Below are 24,251 nucleotides of genomic sequence, written 5' to 3' on the forward strand. Positions count from 1 at the left end.
AAAGAAACAACAGATCTAATCTACACTATGGACCAAATGGACATAACTGATATCTACAAAACATTCCACTCCATAGTTGAAGAATACACATTATTTTAATCAGTACATAGAACTTTTTCTAGAGTATGCCATATGCTAGGTCATAAAGTAAGTCTAAGTAAATTCAAAAAAATTGAAATCGCAGCATGCATCTTTTCTGACCACAAAGGAATGAAGCATCTCTAGAAAAAACTCAACACATGGAGACTGAAAAACATCATCCTGAATGAACAGTGGGTAATTGAAGAAATTAAAAGGGAAATCAAAAATTCTTGGAATTGAATGAAGATGACAATACAACATACTAAAACTTATGGGATAAAGCAAAAGCAGTCATTAGAGGGAAGTTTATAGCAACTGGTGCCTACATCAAGAAATTATAAAGGCATCAAATAAATGAGTTATCAATGTATAACAAGGATCTAAAAAAACAAATGAAAAGAAATCAGCATATGAAAAGCATTATCTGTACCCCCCTGTTTACTGCAGCTCAATATATAGTATGGAATACAACCCAGCCATAACAAAAGAAATCCTTTCTTTTGTAACAAAATAGATGCAATTGCAAACCATTATAATTCATGAAATAAGCCAACCCCAAAAAGACAAGTATCATATTTTCTCTGATCTGTGGTAACTAATAGATTACCAAAAATGTAATGTATAGGGGTGAAACTGACATTTTGAGATTCAGTGATTGTTTACAGCTCTTGTCTCTATGGTTGAGGAACAGTGCTTTTTATGCTTTCCATTTGTTGGACTCTTTACTTAGTGTAAGGTTAATCTTATGACTATAAAGTAAATTGAAAGTAGGTCATTATAAAAATTAAGAGAGGTAATAAGACAGGAAGGAAAAAGAAAGGTCAGAGTGTGAGTGGGAGGAGGGTAGGGTGAGAAGTATCACTATGTTCCTACATCTGTATACACAAAATACATGAAAATATATGTTAACATCAAGGACTTTACAACCGCCTCTGGGGAAAGGGTAAGTACACTGTATGCAGGATAATTACACTGTTAGACAAATGCATGACTTGTATTATTTTGCCAGGTTATCCATAACAAAGTACCACAGATGGAGTGGCTTAAACAATAGAACCTTATTTCCTAACAAGTTTAGAGGCTAGAACTCTAAGATCAAGGTATCAACAGGTTTGGTTCCTTCTGAGGCCTTCTTTTTGTCTTGTATATAGCCATCTTCTCCCTGTACATCACCTCATCTTTCCTGTGTATGTCTGACCCAATTTCCTCTTATAAGGACACCAGTCATTGAATTAGAGTTCATTCTTTATGGCATTTTGAATTAACTATATCTTTAAAGACAATCTCCATTTACAGTCACTGTCTGAGGTTCTGGAAGTTAGAAATGCAGTACGAATGGGGGCAGGGAGAGCATATAATTCATCCCCTAACAAGCATGGTTTAAGGAGTATGTATAGGTGCCAAGTTGACAAGGGATAGACTGTGGGGGTTAATTTTATGTGTCACCTTGGCTGAGATATGGTACTAAATTATTTGGTCAGACACCAATATAGAAGTTGCTGTGAAAGTAATTTTTAGATATGTTTAACATTTAAATCAGTAGACTCTGAGGAAAACCGGTTACCCTCCACAAAGTGGACGGACTTAATCTAATCAGGTGAAGTCTTAAAAAGAGGAAGACAGCAGCCTTTAAAAGAAGGAATTCTGCCTTCACACTGCCTTTAAAGACTGCAGTGTTAACTCTTCCCTGAGTTTCCAGCCTATATGCCTACCCCACAAATTTCAAAGTTGTAAGCCATAAAAACCATTAGAGAAAGAGAGAGAAATTGAATCTCTATCCTACTGGTTCTATTTTTCTGGAGAACCCTGATTAATCAAAAATGTATACGAATTTCTATCTCATCTACATAGGTATAGATGTTTTTACTTATTTACTCAATCTTATCACCTTCTGTCCTTTCCTCTATAACGCAGAAACTAAAAAACACAGGAATTATATTTTGAAAATGTTTGTCTCTTGAGATTCTGAATGTGATTCATATTAAGCCAATGCAACACTTTTCACAAAATTTGTGAAGTGAAGAGAGGCAGAAACCATGCCATCCTTATTTTGATGACAGTGAACAGACATTAGGGCTTTGCCAGACATAATGTTTTGTGGTAATCACCCAATGCTCCCCTGACAGATGCCCATGTTGTGCAGTCAGGCTGCTACAGTCAGCAGCAGCACTGACTAATCTGAAAGCCAGAAATAGCCATCTACTTCTATACCTCCAGGTTGTCCAATAAATTTATCAGCATCTAATCCCTTTACTAAGTTTTTCTTTATCTGAAGTACCTAAAATAACTTGTTTACCTCAGTTTATTTGACTGCATAATTTTTAATTAATTTTAAAAACTGAATATTAGAAAGTTATCAGTCCTGGCTGGCACCACGGCTCAATAGGCTAATCCTCTGCCTGCGGTGCCAGCACCCCGGGTTCTAGTCCTGGTCGGGGCACTGGATTCTGTCTTGGTTGCTCCTCTTCCACTCCAGCCCTCTACTGTGGCCCGAGAGTGCAGTGGAGGATGGCCCAAGTGCTTGGGCCCTGCACCCACAAGGGAGACCAGGAGAAGCACCTGGCTCCTGGCTTCGGATCAGCGCGGTGCGGTGGTCAGGTTCATTGAGATGAATGAGTCAAGATCTCAGTAGCATCATGACTGGGAAATGTAAGAGGGTGGTGAGCCACCCATACATCTAGAAGATCCGTCAAAGAAGAACAGGAAGCAGTAAGCACAAAGTTCCTGAGATAAGAGTATATGGCAACTTTGAAGAATAACAAGACTATTGTGGTGAATAAATTAGGAAGAGTCATGAGCAAAGATAACAGAAGGGCAACTGAGTTCCAAATCTTGGAGCTTTGTAGGACAGAAAGGCTGACTTTTACTCTGAAAGAGATGAAACACTAATGTTGGCAGGAGTGGGGGCCCTTTTTTCTTTCAAAGGCCATTTATATATTTATCATATCATTTGCAAGCCATTCAAAAGTATCAACTTAAAAATTAGCCTACTGTAGATTTACTGAATTTAGTCTCACCTGCAGGTGCCTTGGCAGGACCAAACCAAATGACTTCATGGAACTTACATGGCCCATAGGCCAAAATTTCCCCAGCCTGGTTGAAAGGAAAGTCAAGAAATCAAAGGGTCTGTCTTATGCAGGATCAATCTGGCTGTCGATCAGTGTTGAGAAGTGATTACATGGTAAAAGGCTACTATTAAAATCCAAACAAGAAAACACAGCCGTTGTCATCAGTACACTAACGGATATGTGATATGTGAGGAATACTGTCAAATTCTTCATAAAATTAAAATATCAACACAAATGGACTTACTGTTAGGCCAGATATAAAGTATCACTTAAGAAAAAGAGACAGACAGACATACAGGCAGAAGGAACATAGCAAGATTTTTTTGCCCTAAACAACTCAAATGAAGCTTCCATCAACAGGTATGCAGTACATTGTGGGAAGAATGTGGGAGGGAAGAAATGGATATTAGGAGCTAACTTTTGGACATGTTCATTTTGAGATGCCAGTCACACATCTGAATAGAGATATCAAAATGGCAGCCTAACATGAAAATGTGGTTAATGTGGATGAGGTCATGCTAAAAAGGTAAACTGAGAGTCGGCATATAGATCACATTTAAAACCAAGACTGGATGAGATCTTGTAAATCTGTGCAGGCACAGGAGGCCCAAGTACAGGGCCTTAGGGTACTCCAGTATTAAAGAATCAGTATTTATCAAATGAATAAATGAATGAATCTAGATTTTTTTTTGCTTGCAAATTTTTAGAATTACTACATAAAATTACCCTATGTAAAGACAAAACTACGCTTTAAAAAATATATACAAAGTAAAAATCATAACATTACTAAAAAAGGGAGAAGAAATAAAAGGAAAAATAAAATTAGGATAAGTGCCCTAAATTCCTTATCTTTGATAATAGATCATTAAGAAACACTTCTAATAACCAAAAAATTCTGGAGGGAGAAGATGGTTGGGGCTTAACACATAAGCACACATATCGCATCTTTCAAAAGTGAAAGTAAAAAATAATTAAATGCTAATAAATTTGGGAATTCAGAAGTATTTTTAAAATTTATTTATTGATTTATTTGAAAGACAGAGTACCACAGAGAGTGTGTAAGGGGAGGTGGGGTGGGGGAGAGAGATCTGCTGGTTCCTTCCCTAAATGCTCCCAACAGCCAGGGCTGGACAAGGCTGAAGCCAGGGGGCAGGAACTTCATCCTGATCCCCACAAAGGCACAGAAGCCCAAGCACTTGGGCCATCATCCGCTGTTTTTCTAGGCAAATTAGCAGGAAGCTGGATCAAAACAGCCGAGAATCAAACCAGTACTCTGATATGGGCTGCTGGGCTACTGGCATCACAAATGGTGGCTTAACCCGCTGTGCCACAACACAGGCCTTAGCAATACATATTTTGAAGTTAAAATAGTCATTAAATGGGGCCAGTGCCATGGCACAGTAGGTTAATCTTCTGCCTGCGGCGCCGGCAACACATATGGGCACCGGTTCAAGACTCGGCTGCTCCACTTCCTATCCAGCTCTCTGCTGTGGCCTGGGAAAGCAGCAGAAGATGGCCCAAGTCCTTGGGCCCCTGCACCAACATGGGAGACTGAGAAGAAGCACCTGGCTCCTGGCTTCAGATCAGCACAGCTCCAGACACTGCAGCCATTTCGGGAGTGAACCAACAGATGGAAGACCTTTCTCTCTGTCTCTCTCTCTGACTGTCTGTAACTCTACCTCTCAAGTAAATAAATAAAATCTTATAAAAAATAGTCATTAAAAGCAAACTTAATGGCAGTAAGCCCTGGGGAACAAACAGGCTTGAGAAGAAAGCTAGTCTCTTCTAAGTTTTTTAAAAAGTGTATTACTTTTATAACAAAAAGTCTAGTAAATTTTTTTGTAAAACAGAGTACAGTATTCATTTATCACAGCCCTGAGGATGCATTTCTTTAAATTGTCAAGCTAAATCTAGGCCTGCATCCTAATTCAAACATAATTACTAGCTGAATTAAAAAAATTAAAGAAGACTACTTCCTCTTTTGTTCCTTTTAGTACTCCCGACCCTGGGGGAACCGGTGCCTCACTGTCTACTTAACCTACAAAGTTCCTAGGGAAAGTAGTTCAGAAAAATTCTTCTAAGGCTTAACTTGTTATTTCAATAAGAGAGAAAAAAGGAAGAAGCATCTACTAAGCAAGGCAAATGATTTTAACACATGCCACTTAATCATAATGACCCAATACTCTATTGAATGATGGCTGCCTCAAAGCAGCAACAGGTTTTATATATATATATATATATATATATAATTATATATATATATATATATATATATAATTCCTTTGTGCCTTTCCCTCTCAAAACCAAAACTGCTTAACACTGAATAAGCCATACTTTAACATAAGGCTTATTTTGAGCTGAAGGCAACAGGTATCAAGAGATACAGGAAGAGATCTCTGTCTTCCCTTTACTCATCTAAGAGTCATATTGAAGATAAGGAGTAAACACAAGGATGGGTTTGCATTAACAGACCTTTACTAAAACAGCCCTTATCTCCCACTAGTTCCTTTCATATATTTCTCTGTCAGTTCCTCACAATTTGTCATCCATCGCTTGAAGTCCAAGCCTTCCTCCTCTTGTTAAAAAGAAATATAAACCCCAGTCTAATCACTACTTTAAGTTTTACTTCTTTCCTATAGTCCTATGCATGCAAATATTAATGAAAATCATCTGCCTTTTATCCTATTTTTCTGTCATTTGATAATTTAATTCACAAAACCCTCATTTCCTGAACCTAAGAGGAACAGTTTTTATTTCCAAACAGCTCCTAGGCCCTCATGTTTTCCAATATTATGCTATTTCTACCACTCACCCTTCTAGCATTCAAGATTCTACAATGTCCTTTCTTCATGTAGCACTCCAGGAAAAATATCTGAAACAATTTATACTTAGATATAATTAACAAGTCACAGCTTAATATGCCATATTTCCATTGAAGCACATAATAAATTTAGTAACACTCTGTTAGAAAAAAACACAGTATTTATCATTGGTAATACATACCAATTTTTTGTTAGTTTTATTTATTTGAAAGGCAGAGTGACAGAGACACACACATACACCACACACACACACACACACACACACACACCCTACTTATTAGTTTATTTTCCAAATGCCCACAACAACCTGGGCTCTGAACCCAGGAGCCTGGAACTTAATCCAGGTCTTCCACATGGGCAACAGAAACAAAACTGCCTGAGCCGTGAGCACCACTCCCTACCAGGTTCTGCATTAGAATGAAGCTGGAATCAGCTGGAATAAGGAGCTGGAAGTAGGTACCAAAACTGATGTGGGATGTAGGCATCTCAATCGACAACTTAGGCAAAAAGCCCTCCTTCACTAAGGTAATTTAAAACTGTATTGAAGGATCTGTAAGTTTCACTGCACTCAACAACTACAGAATATACATTCTTTTCAAATACACATATTTCCAAATCTGGAAATCTGGAACAAAAAGCAAGTCTCAAATAACTTTCAGAGCTGAAAATATAGATTCATCTCTGACCATAGTACAGTAAAGCTAGAAATCTCTAACAAAAAAAGTAAATATAAGATCTCCATCTGTTTAAAAATTAAGAAACATACTTCTAAATAACTTACAGATTGAAGAAGTAATCACATTGAGGAAAATTAAATTTTTAACTAAATGATAGTGAAAGTGTTATTTATCCAAACAAGGTATGAAGAATAAAATTTATAGCTACAAAAGACAGTGTGAAAATCAAAGTGCTAACAACCCATTTCAAAAAACTCTAAGAACAATGAAGACATTCAGGACATACCACCCAAAATATGCCACTATGGTTTACTGATTTTTTTTTTTTTTTTTAGCTAAAGGCACTATGACCTTCCTAAAAGCAAATTAAAGGCCCATGTGTACCCTTCCTGTACCAGAGGAAGACATTTTATCACCAGACACAAGGAGTCTAAGGCTGAAGAGAAACCTGTACAAACATTGTTAAACTAACCTTTATCTTCCTGGTCACTTTTCCATGATTAATTGCCAGAGTCCAATCCCTTCATCTTGTCATGTTTTCACAATTTACTACTCTTTGTTCGACCCTGTATATAAGCGTTCAGCTTTAACTGCTTCTTTGAGTCTTTATTAATTTTCTTGTGAGGAATTTCAAGTACATATAATTAAAACTCACACATTCTTCTGTTGTTAATAATCTTATGTCAGTCCCAGATAGAAGAAAATTATACCTTCCCATACAGCAAGAAAACTAAACCTAAAGAAGATGAAACAGCAAAAAGCAGTAATAAAGGACAAACAAAACTAAAATACAAAAGAGAAAATCAACAATCATAAGTTCTTTAAAAAGAAAATACTGGCAAATGCCAGATGAAGCTACACAAGACAGAAATAATCAGTATTGTAGAGGTTGCTAAAGGAGACATAACAACAGATCCTCCAAACATCAATAATAGCCTAAAGTAAATAATAAACAAATTTGAAAATTTATTAGACAAAACTTTAGTAAAATCCAACCTACCAAAACCTCCTCAACCAACAGAAAATCAGAATAGTCCTATTAAACACATAATTAAGAAAAAAAGCCTTTCAACGACAAAAAATTCCCCTCCTTGATTATTACTTCACTGCTGGATTTTACCCAGCCCAGGGGGCTGGGAGATTGCAGAGGTCAAGGGAAAGGAGCAGAAATTTTAAACAAATTTCTTAAGAAAAGTAAAAAAGGGCCATTACCCAAGAAGACTTATAATATTAGCACAACCCTGATACAAAACAAGAAAAAGGTTATTTGAAGACAGGGAAATAATGACTCATGGCATGGAGACCAAAATCCCTAAGCAGAATAGCTGAAAATCAAATCCACTAATACATAAAACAGGTCACCATCATAATCAAGCTATGTTTATCCATAATATGTTACATTAGACGTATTGTACCACATTCAAATAGTATACAGGAGAACAATCATCCATTCATTTTAACAGATTAGATTAGACATATTGCACCACATTCAAATAGTATACAGGAGAACAATCATTCATTCATTTTAACAGATACTGAAAAAAGAATCTGACATAATTTACACCCACTGATGATAAAAACTCCTAGTAAACTATGAATAGAAGAAAACTTCTCTAATCAAATAAAACCTACAGCAAACATTGCACCTACTGGTGAAATGCTGAGTGCTTTCTCTGATTGTGGAGGTATCCCACTATTGACATTTCTATTAAACTTCATACAAGAAATCTAAAGTGTAATAAGGCAAAATAAACAAACACACAAATAAATACTAAAAGGATTGAATACGGGGAGAAGTTACTTATATTTGAAAATAAGGTAACTGTAAATAAAAAATCTGAAAGGATTTGTAAATTAATTTTAAAATTAAGAAGTATGGCTAGCAGATAATTACTACATGTAAAGGTCTGCACAAAATGTTAAAAGCATTCCTATATATCTATGACTGTCAGAAAATGATTTTCAAAAAGACAGATTTATAATTACCTATAAAGGTAACATATGATTAGGAATAATAAAAGTAATAATTCTACAACACAAAAATTCAAATATTACTGAAGAAATATAAGATGTTCTAAACAAATGGAGAAATATAGCTTTTTAAAAAAAAGGAATACTATTTTCTTTTTTTTCTTTTTTTTTCGTGGAAAGAAGCAGAGACATAAAGAGAAAGCCAGATAAATGGAGAGCTCCCATCTGCTGGTTCAGTGCCCATAATGTCTACAACAGCCAGTGCCAGGGTCTGGGAACATAATCCATGTCTCCCACAGTGGTGGAAGAAATCCAATTATTTGAGTCATCACCACTGCCTCCCAAAGTCTACCCTGGCAAGAAGTTAGATTCAGGAGTTGAAGCCAGGAATCAAACCCAGGCATTCTGACACAGATGCAAGCATCTTAACAACCAGATGAACAGACGCTCCTGAACACAGTATTTTTCACATGTTAATTCTCCCCAAATTAATGTATATGTTCAACAAAATTGCAATCAAAATCCAAACAGACTTTATTTTTGCACCTAAACAAATTGATTTTACAACTAATATGTAAACAAAAGTTCTAGGACAATCTCTAAATAAATTTTGAAATCACAAGAGAGAATTCTGTATACAGCTACAGTAACAAAGACAAAATATAAGTTACAGTTAATGGGTTGTTTAGGGAATATTAACAAGATAAATAAGTCTGTACATGCTCCACACAGAGGCATTTTTTTTACAAATAGTTTCAAGTGTGATTGGTTGAATCCACAAAGATGGCTAACTACATTTTTAAATATTTCTTTATTCATCTGTCTCCCCCCCCAATAGATCCAAAGACCCCATGATACAATCAATTTACACAAACAGGTGAGTGTATGCTACACACCAAGCACTATGCTACCCAGACCAAAGTGTAGAGAACACGTAGGGACCTCATGGAACTTACACAGATCTTAGAGAGTGATATTTAAGTTAAAAACCTAAAGGACAAGTTGCATTTAGCTAAATAACGACAAAAACACTCCAAGCAGAGAATAAAAATAAATCACAAAGTGGGAGTACCACTCACATTCTTCTGTATTTCCAGTCGTAGCACTACACATTTCATAGTAGATATATTCCACTGGTAATAACGAGATGATGTGGGAGGAGGTGTGAGAAGAATGAAGAATGGAAGAGAAAAATTAAGTCAATATAAAACCAGTCTTATTTTATTCAAGCTCATGTGTTTTGAATTTGACAACATACATTCAGATATTCTATTTAATCAGACCTCCTTTAAAAAATGAAAAAGTCACTGAAGAGGGTCCACTCAGTAATTGCTTCTCCTCATCATTTTAAGGTAGTATGGTAGAGAAGCAAGCAAACAGGTACAACTGTGAAGTTCCTCTGCTCTTGAATAAGACAGAATAATGTACTTGACAGAGCAAGGTATTTCTTGCCATTTCTTTACTTATCTGGCATTTTCTTCCTCAAAGCATTTTTTATACTTTAAGAATCCAACAACATAGTCCAAATCTTTCTTATACACACTAAATCAGCACTTAGGATAGTGTGAATGATAATAACCTTAACTGTTCTTAACACATACCTTGGATTTTCACAATAGTCAAAATTCAATTCCTAATTCTGCAAACATGTTCTGATTATAAAAGGGTGTAAACAACAAGACTAATGTTATTAGAGGGAAGGGGTGAGAGAGAGAGAGAGAGAAAATCAATCTTCCACCCACTAGTTTATTCCCCAAATGGCAGCTACAGCCAGGGCTGAGCCAGGTTGAAGCCAGGAACCAAAATTCCATCTGGGTCTCCCACATGGATGGCAGGGTCCCAAGCACTTGGGCCATCTTCTGCTGCCTTCTCAGGTGCATTAGTGGGGAGCTCGAACAGAAGTGGAAAAGCTAGCATTTAAACATGTGGTCATATGGGATGCCAGCATCAGAGGCAGCAGCTTAATTTGCTATGCCACACCAGCCTCTAGAGTTTCAGTTGTGCAAGATGAAGAGTTCTGAAGATGGATAGCACTGATGGTTATACAATATACTAATGTACTACATACTACTTAAAAATGGGTAAGTTGGCAGGTTTTAGGTACATTTTAGCACAATAAGAAATTTTTTGGGAAAAATGGCATGAATTTTTCCTATTTAGAAATACGATGATTAGAGATCATATTCAAAACCAATCAACTTGCCTCAAAGATGAGAAGTAGGTCTAGTTCTGTTTATAAAATTAATAACGGGGGCCTGTGCTGTGGCACAGCGGGTAAAGCCATCGCCTGCAGTGCCAGCATCTCATATGGATGCCAGTTCGAGTCCCAGCAGCTCCAGTTCCAATCCAGCTCTCTGCTATGGCCTGGGAAAGCAGTGGAAGATGGCCCAGGTCCTTGGGCTCCTACACCCACATGGGAGACCCTGAAGAAGCTCCTGGCTCCCGGCTTCGAATTGGCACAGCTCTAGCCATTGTGGCCAACCGGGGTGTGAACCAGCCGATGGAGGGCCTCTCTCTCTCTCTCTCTGCCTCTCCTTCTCTCTGTGTGTAGCTTTGACTTTCAAATGAATAAATAAATCTTTTAAAAAAAAGAATAACGTAAACCAACCAACACTCTTTTCAAAATTATTTGAGAGGCATAGAAACACACCACACACACAGCCCTCATCTGCTAGTTCACTGCCGAATATCTGCGATGGCCAGATGAGTCAGGACGAAGCTGGGAGCCTAGAATTCAATCCAGATTGTCCATAATGTGCCAGGGACCCAGTTATTTGAGTCAACACCTGCTGCCTCCAGGGGTGCACATTTTGAGCAAGCTAGACTCAAGAGTAGAGCCAGGATTCAAATTTAAGTATCCTAACATGGGATGGGAGCATCCTAACTGGTGTCTTAACTGCTAGGATAAATTCCTACTCCTCATAACTCAAAGTTTTAAAGGAGAAAAAAATTGCTTAAATAAAAGCCAACTATAATACTTTTTTAAAAATTGTGACATGCTTAAGGCAGACAGGTCCTAAGCCAATAGTTCAAATATTTACAGTATTAAAATAAAGGTTCTTATCTGATGCTTCCAGTACTAAATCCTATCATTTATACTGTGTTAATCTGCATTACCTGCTCAGAAATTAACTGAGACTTGTATTTCCTTAGAAGAAAAAGATTACGGTGGTGGGAGTTTACTGTTTCATTCTGCCTTCTAAATTTCTAAAGTATCATTCCTTCCCAAAATGAAAGCTGGTGATAATGTCAAAAGTTCACAGAAAATGTGGTAGCTACCCATACAGCCCAAGAGAATATTTAAGACCCTTAGACATATACTAATATAGACTGAATATTTGTTTCCTCCCCCAAAATGTTGAAATTCTAATTCCCAATGTGATTATCTGAAGATGAAGTCTGTGGGAGGTAATTAGGTCATAAAACTAGAACCCACATGATAGAATTAGTGCTCTTACTGAAAGAGATGCCACCTGGCTTCTACTGTCTCTGCCATGTTAGGCCACAGCAAGGAGTTGTTTTTTTTTTTTTTAAAGATTTATTTTATTTATTTGAAAGACGGAGTTACAGAGAGAGATAGAGACAAAGAAAGAGGTCTTCCATGTGCTGGTTCACTCCCCAGATGGCCACAATGGCCCGAGCTGTGCTGATCAGAAGCCAGGAGCTTCTTCCGGGTCTCCCACTGATTTCCAAGGCCACAGCAGAGAGCTGGATCAGGAGAGGAGCAGCCAGGACTAGAACCAGAGTCCATATGGGATGCCGGCGCTTCAGGCCAGGGTTTTGTTTGTTTGTTTGTTTTAATTTATTTGACAGTTACAGAAAGTGAGAGAGAGAGAGACAGAGAGAAAGGTCTTCCTTCCATTGGTTCACTTCACAAATGGCCACTACAGCTGGTGCTGCGCCGATTCAAAGCCAGGAGCCAGGTGCTTCTGCTCAGTCTCCCATGGGGTGCAGGGCCCAAGCACTTGGGCCATCCTCCAACGCCCTCCAGGGCCACAGCAGAGAGCTGAACTGGAAGAGGAGCAACTGGGACTAGAACCCGGCATCCATATGGGATGCTGGCGCCGCAGGCAATGATTAACCAAGTGAGCCACGGCGCTGGCCCAGGCCACGGTTTTAACCCACTGCGCCACAGCGCTGGCCCCAGCAAGAAGGTTGTTTTTGTTTGTTTGTTTGTTTGTTTGTTTTTGACAGGCAGAGTGGATAGTGAGAGAGAGACAGAGAGAAAGGTCTTCCTTTTTGCCGTTGGTTCACCCTCCAATGGCCGCCATGGCTGACACGCTGCGGCCGGCGCACCGCGCTGATCCGAAGGCAGGAGCCAGGTACTTATCCTGGTCTCCCATGTGGTGCAGGGCCCAAGCACTTGGGCCATCCTCCACTGCCTTCCCGGGCCACAGCTGAGAGCTGGCCCGGAAGAGGGGCAACCGGGAAAGAATCTGGCGCCCCAACCGGGACTAGAACCCGGTGTGCCGGCGCCACTAGGTGGAGGATTAGCCTATTGAGCTGCGGCGCCGGCCAAGAAGTTCTTTTAAGAAGACACCTGTCCACAATCCAGGAAGAGGGTTCTCACTGAAACTTGACCATGCTAGCACCTGCTCTCAGACATCCCAGTCTTCAGAAATACAAAAAAGCAAATGTGTTTAAGCTACACAGTCTACAGTACTTTGTCACAGAGTCAAAGTAAATGAATCATACTCCCACTCACTTATCTTCAAGAAAGAAAAAAATGAAGTAGCATATTTTAAAAGGCTAATATTTGATACCTCTTTAACTCTAAAACAAAGCAACAATTATGAATATGGTAAGTCGTCTGAACAGAAAAATCTGAGGACTTCACCTAGGTTATGATGACAAGTGAACAATATGAAAGGGGGGCCAGGGCTGTGGCGTAGTAAGCTAAGCCTCCACCTGTGGCACCAGCATCTCATATGGGTGTCAGTTTGAGTCCTGGCTGCTCCATTTCCAATCCAGCTCCCTGCTGAAGGCTTGGGAAAGCACCGGAGGTTGGCCCAAGTGCTTGGGACCCTGCACCTACATAGGAGCCCAGCTCCAGCCATTGCAGCCATTTGAGGAGTGAACCAGCGGTTGGAAGGCTTCTCTTCCCTCTCTCTCTCTCTAACTCTGCCTCTCAAGTAAGCAAATAATATATATATATATATATATATATATACACACACACACACACACACACACACGGAAGGGATTCCCAAAATGACTGAATAGAGAAGACATGCTGATTCTGACCAGGAGAAGACAGTAGAAAAAAAGTGGAGGAAGTGTATACCCCGGGGAAAGCTGGAAAGAAGTTTGCATAGGAAATTCTACAGAAAGGAGTACACTGGAGCAGTGTGGAAAGTATGGATATGCAGTGGCGAGTAGGGACCCCATCCACGACTCCCACAGCTGGAGTCTGAAGGAGAAGCCAGGTTCTGAGAGCAAGGCGAGGGCAGACTGTGTCTATGGACGGGGAAGGCAGGGATCCACTGTACCCTATGACCGTGGGAGCTTTGCACGCTGTGTCTGTGGGAATCCTGAGTACACAATAGGGTCTGGGGTGTAGCTGGGTCTCTGGGCAATCACTGTGTCCGGTGTCCGAGCTCAGAGCTCCCTGACTGTGTGGGGTGGGTCAATGCTGAGTGTTCCATGATCAAATTGAGGACTGCACAGATCCTTTGTGTAGTTCAGGTGCCAGCATCACTGAGCTTTTACCCACTGTGGGCTAAATGTGGGCATTGATCACTGAGGTGCGGTTGTGATTATGCCAACAAATGGGATCACACCCTCCCCCCTGCTGACAATGACCAACTTGGGTGTCACACTGGATTCTCGCTCCACCCTTGAGCACTGAGTTACCTAGCCCCACCTAGCACATGCCTCGAAGTATTCACTGAAGGTGCTGAAATGCCACTAAACCACAAAGGCATAGTTAAAAGGCAAAGTTAAAACCCATTCATGGAGAAAACCAACAAGTGGTTCCAAAAATTAGTAAAAATAAACGCAGAAATACAAGATTCAAGAACAAGGATGACAAGACACTGCCAAAGGAACACAACAACTCTATAATGTTAGAAGGTGAAGATGAACAGATTGACGAAATGCCAGAAAAGGAATTCAGAAGAATGATCAGACTTTTACTCAGAAGCAATGAAATGGCAGATTAGGGAGCGACACGCTGTGCTGGGCCAGGGATAAACAGTGGAGAGAAAAGTGTAGGAAGTGCACATTCAGGGGAGAACTGGAGAGAAAACCGCACTGGAGGTCCTACAGGAGGAGGAAGAATGTCATGGACTTGTGTGGAGGGTGTGCATACACAGCACAAGCATGAGCTCAGCTGCAATGGCCAAGAGCCTGAGTGGGTGGCAGTTTGAGGACAGAGGTGAGACTGGACACCAGCAACCTGTGGTTATATAGCTGGAGGGACAGCGTGGTATGAGTCCAGACAGGTGCGCTGGGTGCTGGCGGTTGCTGGTGGTTGACTGTGGACCCAGTGGAAGTGGAGGGGGCACTTCTGTCTCATTGTCTCACCCCAACTTCCCCACAACAGTGCCCGCTGCCCAGCTGAGAGAGGGCAGGTACCATTTTGGGTTAGGGCGGCAGCTACAGAAGCCTTTGTTCATGCACACAGCAGCTGACTGAGACTGAATGCCCTATCAGCAGTGCTGGCAGCAGTGGCCAGCAGGCAGCAATGTTTGGCCAGTGGCTCTTGTGTGTACATGTGATCCAGAGAGTCTAGTGGAGGGAACAGTCCATAGTCCTCACTGACTCTGAGACTGCCTGGGAAGTGCCTGGGCAGCTACATTGGACAATGGGGCACCCTCAGCATCCCAGGGTCAAGATGCCCCAGCAGAGCTATCTTGAGGTACATCTGCCTCTTTTTGACTGGACAGGTTGGCAGGGTGGAGAGAAACCTCTGGACCTGGCAACTATGGAAGCCCTGTGATGAGACTGCGGGGATTCGGTGGTTACATGATACTGCCTATTCTTTTTTTAAAGATTTTATTTATTTGAAAGATGGAGTTACAGAGAGAGGTAGAGACAGAAAGAGAGGTCTTCCATCTGCTGGTTCACTCTCCAGATGGCCACCACGGCCAGAGCTGAGCTGATCCAAAGTCAGGAACCAGGAGCTTCTTCCAGGTCTCCCACTTGGGTGCAGGGGCCCAAGGATTTGGGTCATCTTCCACTGCTATCCCAGGCAATAGCAGAGGGCTGGATCAGAAGAGGAGCAGTCAGGACTAGAACCGGTGCCCATTAGGGATGCTGGAGCTTCAGGCCAGGGCATTAACCCATTGCGCCACAGCGCCAGCCCCAACTACAGCCTATCAACCCATAAAGCCACGGAAGACAAGGAAGTGTAATAGAATTACTCCTTCGCCCTACCCACTTAATTTGCTATCATGAAAACCACTTCAGCTAAAGAGAGATTGGCCCACAAAAGTATAGCAATTTTAAATTTCACCACCTTTTCTCTTCTCCCCAGCCTCCTCAATTTAAACCACAATCCTATGCCAGAACAATAAAGAAGGCTAAGTCTAAAAAAGGGAATATTACCTCTTTGAAAAAGAAATATGAAGTTATATATCACTACTTCATTTCAATCTTAATTTTTTGTTTCTATTATGTTAGATCTAAAATACGGTTATGAAATTAAAATTTGATAAATTTTTAAAGGATTCCCAGTTCTTCCTTGTACTAAGGTTTCTGCTCATGAACCAATTTTTTTTTAAAGTATTTACAATCACAATCAGAAACCGAACAAAGAAGTTAAGGTACCTTCTAAAAGGACACAAAATAATGTTGAAACTTTATTAAATGACATTCAAAAAATTAAAACTGTGGGGCTGGCATTATGGCATAGCAGATAAAGCCACCACTGGCAATACCAACATCCCATATGGGTGCCGGTCCTTGTCCCAGCTGTTCCACTTCAAATCCAGCTCATGGCTAATGGCCTGGGAAAAGCAGCAAAAGACTGCCCAAGTGTTTGGGCTCCTGGCTACCCATATGGGAGATCCAGAAGTGTCGCTCCCCCTCTTCGCGGAGGAACGACACTAAACCCTGCCTAGGTTTCCTATCCGAGTCACGGCACCATTATGTCGCTCCCCCTCTTCACGGAGGAACGACACAGGACCCTGCGCTGTTCTTTTGTCTGCTCGGCCCTCCCTGGGTTTGCTGCTGGTTCTTCCCGGGTTGGCTACTGACCCTTCCACCTCCGTGGAAGGGCGGTTCCCCCTGCCACTTTCCCCACTTCCGCGGGGGAGCGGCACACAGCCGGCCGGCTCTCTCGGGGCCTGCTCAGATGTTCCTTCAGATAGATGTTCCCTGTGCATGTTGTCTCTCTCCTCCTTTATAGTCCTCTTCCACCAATCCCAACTCTGCTACCCACATGCCGAGTACGCTGCTCTCCTCCAATCAGGAGCAGGATCAGCTCCTGCAGGTCATCACTCAAGTTGGCGAGAGGCAGCTGCATAGAAGTTGTTACTCCCTTCTCAGCGCCATATTGTGGGAGAGCAGATGCATAGAATAAGTCTTAATTCCAGTAACAGTCTAGTCCGAGTTGCTCCCCACACAGAAGAAGCTCCTGGATCTTGGCTTCGGCCTGGCCCAGGCTTGGCTGTTGCACCCATCTAGGGACTGAACCAGCAGATGGAAGATCTCTGATCTCTTGGTCTCTCTGTCTCCCCCTCTCTGTAACTCTGACATTCAAATAAATAAATACATATTTTTAAAAAATTAAAATTGGGAGCCAGTGCTGTGGCATAGTGGGTAAAGCTGCTGCCTACAGTGCTGGCATCCCATATGGGTGCCAGTTCAAGTCCCAGCTGCTCCACTTCCTATCCAGCTCTCTGCTATGGCCTGGGAAAGCAGCAGAAGATGGCCAAAGTCCTTGGCCCCCAGCACCTGTGTGGAAGATCTGGAAGAAGCTCCTGACTCCTGACTTCAGATCGTCACAGCTCCAGTCATTGTGGCCAACTGGGGAGTGAACCAGCGGATGAAAGACCTACCTACCTCTCTCTCTCTCTCTCTCTCTCTCTCTCTCTCTCTCTCTCTGCCTCTCCTTTTCTCTCTGCGTAACTCTGACTTTCAAATAAATAAATCTTAAAAAAATATATAAAATTAGAGTCCCTACTAACTTTCTGCTTTTGGAAATCTGTTAATATCTTTGTTCAAAAATAAATCAGTGAGCAGATATACAGAAATACAATAAAAGCTTAGAAGGTATGCAAAACAAAGGAAACCAACTGAGGGGCCAGCGCTATGGCGTAGCGGGTTAAGCTGCCACCTTCATTGCCAGCATCCCATATGGGCACCGGTTCGAGATTCAGCTGCTCCACTTCTGATCCAGCTCTCTACCATGGCCTGGGATAGCAGTAGAAGATGGCCCAAGTCCTTGGGCCCCTGAACCCATGTGGGAGACCCAGAAGAAGCTCTTGGCTCCTGGCTTTCGATCAGCGCAGCTCCGGCCATTTTGGCCAACTGGAGAGTGAACCAGCAGATGGAGGACCTCTCTCTCTCTCAGCCTCTCCTTCTCTCTCTGTGTATTCAAATAAATAAATAAATATTAAAAAAAAAAAACTGAAACTGTCTGTTGCCTTAAGACATGAAATAATTTACCATTTGTACCTAGCTTACAACAGCATTGCTATTTCAACCCTGAACTATGCACCTACTATTCAATTAAACACACACACACACAGATACGGAATGGGTATTCAATCTAGTGGTTAAGATGCCCACATCTCAAATATGAGTGCCTGGGTTTGACTCCTAGATCTGGCTCCTGACTATCTTTCTCAGTGCAGACCCTGAGAGGTATTGGTGATGGTTCAAGTAATCGGGTTCCTGCCACCCTGTGGGAGACCTGAATTGTGTCCCTAGCCCCTGGCTCCAGCCTGACTATTGCAGGCATTTGGGAAGTAAATCAGCAGATGGGGGCATTTGCATGCATGCTCTCTCTTTCTCAGAGAGAGACAGAGAGAGAGGGAGAGAAATTTTTCTTATGTAAGCCTTATTTTTTTTGCTCTGTTAAAAAAGGAGATAAAAATCTCTATCCAAACTATTACATCATATAAAATCTCTCTGTAAAGTTAAGAAATCAAAGCTGGTGGAGAAAGAAGGCTCCAGCAGAGGTGCAAAGTAAGAATATACCCATTTTTCAAAGGCCAGCATTGCTAAAGCATAATAAGCAAGAAAAGGAACTATTTTAGATGAGGCTTTAGAGACAATCAAGTAGCAAGTCTGGATTTTATTCACTGAGATAGAGAAAGTCAGTGAAGGGTCTGGGCAAGGAACAGACATAATCGAAATTATATTCTTAATATGACACATTACTAATCGCTTTAAATGCATTACCTCATGAAGTCATTATGATAACTTTATAAGGCAAATAATTTTTCACTATAGCCTCGTTTTCAAAATGAGAACACTCAGGCTCAGAGAAGTAAAGCAACTCGCTGGCTCATACTGCACCATCCACATGAGCCTTTGTGTTACTCCTTTCACATGTCAAGCGGATTTCCACAGGGTTTCTGTACCCGCTGTTCTTGACCTAAAACACTCTTCCCCGATGGTTCACTCTCACTCCTTTCACTTTTTTCTGCTTAAATGCCACTGGATCAAACAGATCTTCCCTGGTCATCTTAACTAGAAACAGAAAAATAGAAAGCTGCTCTCTCTCATTTCTAATTCTCCTTTTTACCCACTAGTTTTCTCCACAGCACTTACTTACCTGACACATACATGCATTTGTTGTTTCTTTACATTCCTATATATGAAGGTTATGTTCTATCCCTTTAATTCATCTTGGATAGCTTTAGCATAAGGTACTGGCTAGAGAGAGAGTTTGTATTCTCACACTGATGGTGTCTTACTCCAGCACCATATATATTTTATAAACACATTTATCTTCTGGTCTACATTCATTATTGTGTGCTGAAGGGAAATAATTTTTAATAAGTAGAAAATGAAAGAATCTAACTTTATTGTGATTTTTGAGCAAAATCTAACTGTCCTTAAAACAGGTAATTTATAGTGATTTCTTCATCCAGTATTTTTCTGAAACATATAGTTTTTTTTTCTAATACCATCTAGTTTAACAGGGGTAAATATTAGAGAAATTATAATGCTATCAGTTGAGTGAGCTCTTTTTTTCCCCTTCTTAGTCAAAATAGAGCATGGGGGACCTTTCTTCTGCCATGTGCCATTTGGATATTTACAACATCATCTGTGGGTCATATAAAATTATCAACTTAAAAATAAGCCTGCCATAGATTTACTGAATTTCAAGTCCCACCTGTGGTTGTCTTGGCAGGGCCAGACCAAAGGATTTCACAAGCCTTGTACAGCCCATGGGATATATGTTTCCCACCCCGATACAGAGCTTCAGATACAGTCCAAAACCAAGGATTTTGCTTAGAAAATTAAAATTTTAAAGAATATTTGTCAGTTTTCACATTATCTTTGGGTCAGTTATTTTAGTGCTCAATACTCTTGTGGCATAAACAATTACTGTACTTCACAGCTCTTAGATTCAAACGTTTCATTACATATTAATTCTGGTATATTAACAAGTTAATAGTGGTATATTAACTCAATTATGTTTCACCCCAATGTTGAAAGCTTCCAGTTGTTCAATGTTTGTACACACACAGTACTCTTTCCTTATTGTTTTTATTTTATATATCTTTTCCTCTATCTCCAAACTCTCCATTTCTTGAAATTAGTGTTTATCAAAGAGCTACATGCTGAGATGTACAAACAATTGCTCTTATATGATTAGTTGTTATGATCTAAGCTGGAACTAACTTGGATGATGGAGAGATTACTTTATAAACACTGAATTACTGAAAATCAAATCAAGATTACCAATGTGCTTGAAATCTCTTACGCTGCTATCTTCTATCACTCTTTATCTTCCTAATACGTACTTATTATTGAAGACTTTGCTCAAGTATACTGGCTGAGACAGATATTCTTTCACTATCTTACCTCTTTCCTAATGCTTATCACAAATCACAATTGTCAGGTTTTCTTTCTTTTTTCTTTTTTTATAATCTATCTTTTCCACCATATTTTTGGTCTACCTCCTTCATTAAACTTTTTTATAGCAACCCTGTAGTTTCCATAAACAAAAAAGCATGTTAGTTCTTACTTATTTTTGACAGCTTGGCATCTTACATAATATCTGGAACACAGCAGGCAGTGAATACAGAATTCATTAAACAAATAAAGGAAACAAAGACAAACTTTCTTAAAGTTAAAAGTAATTAAGTATGTAGCCAAAAAATACATGAAAAAATGCTCGATATCACTAGCCACCAGGGAAATACATATAAAAACTACAATGAAGTATCACCTCACTCCAGTCACAATAGTTATTAACAAAATGACAAAAAATAACAAATGCTGGTGAGGATATGGAGAAAAAGAGAATCCTACTATACCACTAGTAGAAATGTGAATTAATACAACCATTATGAAAAAACAATAAATGGAGATTTCTCAAAAGTCTAAAAATAGATCTGCCTTATGACCCAGCTATCCCAATTCTAGGTATATACCAGAAAGAAATTCAGTCAACATATAAAAAAGTTATTTGTACTTCATGTTCACTGCAGCACTATTCACATTAACCAAGAAAGGGATCAACCTAGGTGTCCATCAATGTATGAATGAATGGATAAAGAAAAAATGGAATATATACACAATGAAATATTATTCAATCATGAAGCAAAACAGATGGAACTAGAAATCGCTATGTTAAATGAAGTAAAACACAAAAAGACAAGTGTATGTACAGTTGATCTGAATTTAAAATAGTCTTCACTAGAAACTGGGAAGAGTGGAGGGAAGGGTGGTGATGGAGAGAGGTTGAATAATGGGTAGAGTGAAGGTAATGGGTGTGGGTATTCTGCAGCACAATGGAAAGACTGTAGTTCATGATAACGTATTACAGTGTATTAAAGGACTGACAGAGAAGAGCTGTAAGTGCCAAACACAAAGAAAAGATAAGGAAACAGAAAGGCAAACTGCCTACTATGATCAGTTTACACTGTGCATATGTGTTGAGATACTGTATTGTAGCCTGTAAAAATTCACAATGTCTTTCCAAGGAAAAATGTGATCTCAGTAGGAATTGAAAAATATGCTAAATTTCTACTATAGCCCAGGACATTTACTCACCAGAACAAGTTAAAATGTATATCCAAGATCCATCAACTTGTACATGAAAAGTAAAGAAAAAAGATAAAATAACAGAAGATAAAACCCTTCTGTAGGAGACAGGCATATAGCTTAGTGGTTAAAATGCCAGTGAAGATACCCATGCAAGGGTGAACATTTGTTATAGCAGTTATGCTGCCATCTGATGCCCCATCTCACACTGGAGTGTCTGGTTTGAGTCCCAGCTCCTCTGCTTCTCATCCAGCTTCCTGAGAATGTGTACTCCGGAAGGCAGCAGTGATGGCTCAAGTACTTAGGTCCCTGCCATCCAAGTTGGGGGCTCAGAATGAGTTCCAGGCCCAGGGCATCAGCCCATCACAGCCCTTGCTGTCATGCACATTTGAGGACTGAACCAGAGGTTGGAAGACCTGTCTGCCTCTGTCTCTCTACCTTAGATATAAAATGAAAATGAATAAATAAAAAAAAAGATGCCATGTCCCATATCAGAATACCTAAGTTTAATACCTGACTCCAGCTTTTGATTCCAGTTTCCTGCTAATGCAGACCCTGTGATAGCTCAAGATCGGGACTGAGTTCCTGGATCCTGGTTTCAGCCCAGCAACAGCTATTACTAGCATTTTTTTTAGTAAAGCAGCAGTTGAGAGTTCCCACTCTTGCTATCACACTCTCTCTTTCTCTCTCTCTCTGTGTGTGTGTGTGTGTGTCTCTCTCTCTGCCTCTCAAACTAATAAATAATGAAAAATTTAAAAATTCTTATCTAGGAAAACATGTAAGTTAACTGATATGAACAAAAATACATATTAAGCAAAATACATTTACGTTTTCTTCTAAATAAAGTCTTTTTAGGGAAAAAAGTGCTATTTTGAAATCAAAAATGATATGTAATAATCCATTATATGTAGTATACACATGATATTTAATAATCTATTATATGTAGTCAGAATCTAAATTAAATGCACTTTGTATCTAATATTTGTCTTCTATTTAACATGCACTCACTAAGCACATCCTATAGTTTTTTCAGCTTCTTTTGCAGTTCATCAAATGCCTGTGCAAAAGGTTTCTTCAGAGAAGGCTATATGTTTCTGTTAAAGAGAATGGAGGAGAAAGAAAAGAAACTTTGGATTTCACAGTAATTGAGAAATAATATGATTTAATTTCCTGTCAAGTATCAAATTTGGTATTTAAACAACAGGCATGTGGTATGCAGTTTTGTGACTGATCTTCTAGAAAATCATATAAAAATGCAACTGGAAGTGAGAATTGCTTACAACTAATGATAGTGAGGCTACAGAATACCAATGGCTGAAAAATTCCTTCTGATCAGATCACAGTCTTTTTCCTTAATACAAACAATATCTATCCTGAAAAATACCAACCACAAAGTCCCTGTTGGTGGCAACACCTTTGAAAGCAAAAGCTAACAAAAATAAACAAAAACCCCAAATCAACACACACACCACACACACAAGCAATAAATGCAAGAGAGTAAATTATGCAAAAATATTTTTGTTTCTGAGTTGACACTGAATTGAAAGATTTATATTCCCACCGAAAGTTATTATAAAAATAATCAAAAGGATGTGGTATTGGCATACTGCATATAAGCTGATGGAATAGACTAAGGAATATAGAAACGGACCCATTCATATGCAATCAATTAATTTTCAACAAAAATGCCAAGGAAACCAACTGGGAAAAGAAAAATATTTCAATAACAACTAGATATTCATTTTTAGAAAAATTTGGCTCTTGCACTAAACACAAAAATTAACTACAAATGAATCACAGACCTCATAGAAATGCAACACTACAAACCTTTAAAAATAAAAATGGGAGTAAATCTTCCAACTTAGGGGTAGGCAATAATTTCTTAGTAGACTAAAAATACAAGTCTTAAAAAAGTTATCAATATTATATGATGGACTTCATAAAAATTAAATCTTATCCTTTCCAAAAACCACTGCTAAGAAGAAAAGTCAAGCCACAGACTTTAACAACATATGTATAACACAATCAGTGGACCAAGTACTAGGATCCAAAATATATGAAGAACTCTTAAAACCTAATGAGAGGGCCGCCGCCACGTCTCACTAGGCTAATCCTCCGCCTTGCAGCGCCAGCACACCGGGTTCTAGTCCCAGTCAGGGCGCCAGATTCTGTCCCGGTTGCCCCTCTTCCAGGCCAGCTCTCTGCTGTGGCCCGGGAGTGCAGTGGAGGATGGCCCAAGTGCTTGGGCCCTGCACCCCATGGGAAACCAGGCTCCTGCCATTGGATCAGCGCGGTGCGCCGGCTGCAGCGCGCCAGCCGTGGCGGCCATTCGAGGGTGAACCAACGGCAAAGGAAGACCTTTCTGTCTCTCTCTCTCACTGTCCACTCTGCCTGTCAAAAAAAATTAAAAAAATAAAAAATAAAAAAAAACCTAATGAGAAGAAGAAAACGAAATGTTTAAG

At 39.9% G+C, this 24,251-nt stretch overlaps 1 protein-coding gene across 26 annotated transcripts in view; it reads right to left on the minus strand.

The window, feature by feature from the left end:
- Nucleotides 1-24,251, minus strand: part of OSBPL8 (oxysterol binding protein like 8) — a 198,241-nt gene that overhangs the window by 141,414 nt on the left and 32,576 nt on the right. For 4 of the 26 annotated variants that reach the window (XR_016216186.1, XM_089307466.1, XM_089307465.1 and 1 more), the window contains exon 2: nucleotides 9,699-9,752. The exons of the other annotated variants lie outside the window; for them this stretch is intronic. The gene's annotated coding sequence lies outside the window, so the exon portion shown is untranslated. The remainder of the gene's footprint in view (nucleotides 1-9,698; nucleotides 9,753-24,251) is intronic. 26 annotated transcript variants of the gene reach the window in all.

This window comes from Oryctolagus cuniculus, chromosome 11 (genome assembly GCF_051225735.1).
Source record: "Oryctolagus cuniculus isolate XC-2025 breed Fujian yellow rabbit chromosome 11, ASM5122573v1, whole genome shotgun sequence".
Classification (NCBI taxonomy): domain Eukaryota; kingdom Metazoa; phylum Chordata; class Mammalia; order Lagomorpha; family Leporidae; genus Oryctolagus; species Oryctolagus cuniculus.